We start from the raw sequence: 4,605 nt of genomic DNA on the forward strand, positions 1-4,605 counted from the left end.
ACTGGATATTACACCCCTGCTTCTGTCCATTATTAAAATTTGTTTCATGACCTGAAACATGTAAGTGTAACAAAAGGATTGTAATAGGTATGCAAAAACCTTAGAAAGCAGGAGGGGTGAAAATACTTTTGGTTGTCACCTCAGAGCACATTTATGCAAACAGGTCTACATTTGAAAAAACAAAGCACTTTTTTTGGCACTTCCTGGTAAAGTTCTGTATTTTTACTCCAAGAAAAAAAAGAAGCTTTCAGAGAAAAAGGATGTTTGCGTGAAAAGACAGCACTTCCCACAACGCAGGCATTATTGCAAACTTTCCTCGTACAGCACAGGTTATCAGGACAAAACAGGAGAGAACAACCTGACACGCCTGTTGAGTCTGGCAGACAGCTGTTAACCACACATGGCCAAGATGTTCTTAAGGTGGTCTGAAAATAGCAGTATAACCATCTGTAATTGCATGTGAGCAGGCCAAACTCCATCAGCTGAAAGGGACCATGTGATGAAAAAAAGCTTAGGAGCAGCTACCAGAGACTGCTCACGTCGAGAATTCATTTTCAGTCTTTATAGCTGTGGTGCTGAGAAATAGTGCAAAAGAGACAAGCAGAAGAAAGAATCTAATGCCAGTAAAGTTTTTCCCCCGTGTGTCATGAAACATTAAGCAATTAGCAAGATTTATGTTTTCTAATTGATCGCTTCAGTTAAGCAGATGTTTTCTGTTGTTCACATGTTTCCATACTGGTATAGATCCTTACAGGTGGTGCCTGAAAATATGGACACCCATCATTTAAATGTCATTTTCAAAGTTGCTTGACTTTTCCACAGAGATTTAAACATGCCAGTGTGATGGCAACAACTCTGCCTGTAAACCTATGTTTTTATTGCAGTGGATCCACAGAGTATTTGGATCTTCCCACTTCCTCTCACTTGCTGCTATATTCATTTGCACTGCTGTTTTCACAGTACTGTTGGTCCCCATGAGGCTTCTCTGAGATCTCTTCACACTGTACCTGTCACTTCCTTGGAGATGTCAGCCCTGCTCCCACAGCCTAAGCATAAGGCAATAGCAGACTGCTTCACTTCACCTTTTGTCACTTTTAATACTCTTTGTGTCTCCGGGGCTTCAGGACCGTGTTCTGCTATTTATTTCTTCCTCACAGTATTTCCTGCACAGGCTTCACACATTTGGAAATAGCAATTAGTCGTCTTTTTGCATGTCTTACAGGGGAGAGCTCGCACTCATCTCTTTGCTGATGAGATTTTAGTTTGATGTCACATCCCTGCAATTCCTCACAAGCTCCGCCATCATCCCATGACATCCTAAACATTTTTAACAGCCGCTATTTCTATCTCTGACTTTCTTACTTTTTCTCCTGTCCTACATCTGATTCTCCTGGCTCTGCTTGCAATCTGTTATTTGACTCGCATAAGCTGGGTGTAATTGTCATTATCACATGTTGTTGTTGTTGCTGCTGTTATTAAGATATTGTTGATATGATAAGTCTTCTTGAGCTTTATGAAATGATTGTGTAATCCTTTCTAAGCCTTCTCCAGAGAAACGGTCAGGTGCCTTTGGCCTAAGTATGAATTTCAGTAATTAAAAAAGAAAAAAACAAACAGCCACATACAGAGCTACAGTGTTTTTGCAGCTGAGCATCCATCAGCTTGTTTTCTAGTTGTGTATATTTTGGGTACACAGGCAGATACTGTGTCATACTCTCTCTCTCTCGCTCCCCCAGTTCCATTCTGTCTAACTGGAAAAGACAAGGATGAGGGTGGTCGCTTTTAAAGAGACACATCCTCTGGCAGGCACTGCTCTGTATGGTCTTCCGTTATGTTGCAGCACCCGCCTTGCGCTACTTTGGAACTAGGTTGTTTCCATGACGACCAAGTATGTGATGGACAGGTCTGTGTATGATGGCCGGTCTGCTGTGTGAGCTTCCACCCTCTGCTGTCTTCCAAACTGGATGCTAAGGTTTTGGCATGTCTACTTGTTAATGTATTCGGTGCATAACACAAAGTCTACATATAAGGATTCGATATATTTGGTTATATATCTGTGTGTGTGTTTGTGTACAGTGATGCATTCACTGTCAGCCAGCTGTAGGAATCAAATGGTTGCCTTCACACCCTGCACTCAGCAAGTCTACTTTTAGGAACAAACGCCCACATCATATTTTCTTACTGCCAGTTTTTCCCACCCACTGTACAGTACATACAGACACAAAAGAATTTGAGTGCCCAACATGTGAAATTTGGTTTCTGTACCGACTTAGTGTTGCTTGATCACACAGAAAACAATAAACAAAACAAAGATTTCAGATTCAAACGCTGCATCCTTTTATCTCTCCTCCTACATTATGCTTTTGCATGACGTTAAATGCTTTTAATATGTGGTGACATAACTACTAACTTACTAGCTGTGCAGAGTGGTTGAATGTAGCTAGAAAAAAAGTACATGTACTCAGGTACTGTACTGCAGTGCAGATTTTTTTTATACTTGTAATTCCATTTATAAATCAAAGCTATATGTTAGTCTGTATGTTTTATGTGAACAGGCCAATCTCCATAAGCTGAAATGGACTGTGTGATATTAGGAAAAGCTTAAAAACAGCTACTGGAGAGTGCTCATGTCATGACAACCTGCTGAAACTCAAACATCAAAATGAGGAAGGAAGCTGATTTAAGTGACTTGAGTGTGGTAGGTTGAGTATTTATGAAAACACAACCGTCTCTAGGGTTGAACAAGGAACTATTCAGTGACCGGCAGTTCTCTGGGGGAAAATGCCTTGATGATTTCAAATAAGCACAAACAAAATATGCAGTAGGTTAGAATACTGTAGAAGAGTATCTCTGGATGCACAGCATACTGAACCTTGAAACAGATGGGCTACAGCAGTGGAAGACCACACTGGGGAACTGAGGCTACAGTTCACACAAGCTTCCAAACTGGACAACAGAAGAGTGGAAAAATATTGCTTGGCCTGATGAGCTTCAGCTACTGCTGCAACATCCAGATGGTAGGGTCAAAGTTTCAAAGTTTCGTGTAAGCAGCAACCCCAATATTGAATCTCTGTTATGATGACTTACGATATGTCTGAAAACAAAAAGGGTCCAACCCAGAACAACTGACAAACGTGTCAAACGTGTGCCTTTTAAAGTGACTGTGTACCTTTTAAAGTGACTGTATATATATATATATATATATATATATATATATATATATATATATATATATATATATATAAGGGGTGCAACGATATTCGTATCGATATTGAACCGTTCGATACAGTGCTTTCGGTTCGGTACGCATATGTATCGAACAATACAACATTTGTAATTTATTTTATCAACTTTCCTTCTGACGATGCTGTCTGTGTTGAGCGCTCAGTGAATCTGCGTTCGACTACTCCGCCTAGGCTCGACAGTGCAGCCTGGGCGGAGTAGTCGAACGCAGATTCACTGAGCGCTCAACACAGACAGCATCGTCAGAAGGAAGAGCGCAGGGCAAGCTAGCGAGACAGAAGTTAAGCTCTCCTTGTAACATGGACCTCCCCCACCCTCATTCAGATCTGGCGTTTGGAATTATTTTGGTTTTCATGTGACGTATGACCCTGAAGGTAAGCGAGTCATGGACTAAAGTAAAACAGTATGTTGGATGTGCCACGCAATGCTCAATTACATGGGTGGGAACTAGTGTGTTAGCGAGCGCAGTTAGCTCGTTAACGTGTTGGCCGTCTAGCCCCATGCACGGGGCGATCGGCGGTAGCTCGTTAACAGAGATTTGCCGTGTTGTGGCGTTAAGGTCATTTCAACGAGATTAACCTGACAGCACTAGTGGGAACACAACGAATATGACTGCACATTTACGCCGACATCATCCTAGTGCAAAGACAAGTGGAAGCAGAAAAAAAACAAGCAAGCATGCTACTAACTTTAGCCGAGTCATTTAGACAGCTGTTAGCACATGATTCTCCTTATATGTTTAATATGCTGCTGAGAATATAGCCCAGAAGAAGCGGATAGTATAGCTTTTATTTTGGAAAGAGACATTTCTCTGTAATAAACTCTCTTTTACAAAGATGAGTGATTCCTCAATCAGATACAGGGCTCGCAATATCGCTAGCCCGACGTCCTGGGGATAGCGATTTTTTCAGTCGGGCTACCAAAATCTATCTCTTCCCTGCCCGTAGGGCTATTGTAGGAAGGAAAAATATATGTCAATGCTTTTACATTCTTTCAGAAATGTAGCTGGGTAATTATGTCATTGGCATCGATGAGCCACTGTCAATATGTGACATATTGCAATCGCGTTTGAATTTGCGCTTGTTTTTTTGCTTTCACTTTGCAATCGTGCAAACTGTGTATAGAGAGCGACAGCACTGATCTGTGAGTGATGATAATTTGTGCACCAATTCCTCTGACATCGTCTTATTAATTGTTAGCTTACTATGCAAACATGACAAGTGAAATCTCCCGCAGCAAGCTTAAACATGTGAGAGGTTGATCGCGCAGAGAATCGCTGAGCTTATGTGAGTGCGTGTGTAAAAGCAGCAGGATTTATATTTGACTACGATGACCTGGATGACTGAGAACCTTCACAGACAG

Source organism: Rhamphochromis sp. 'chilingali' (genome assembly GCF_963969265.1).
Source record: "Rhamphochromis sp. 'chilingali' genome assembly, chromosome: 14".
Classification (NCBI taxonomy): Eukaryota; Metazoa; Chordata; class Actinopteri; order Cichliformes; family Cichlidae; genus Rhamphochromis; species Rhamphochromis sp. 'chilingali'.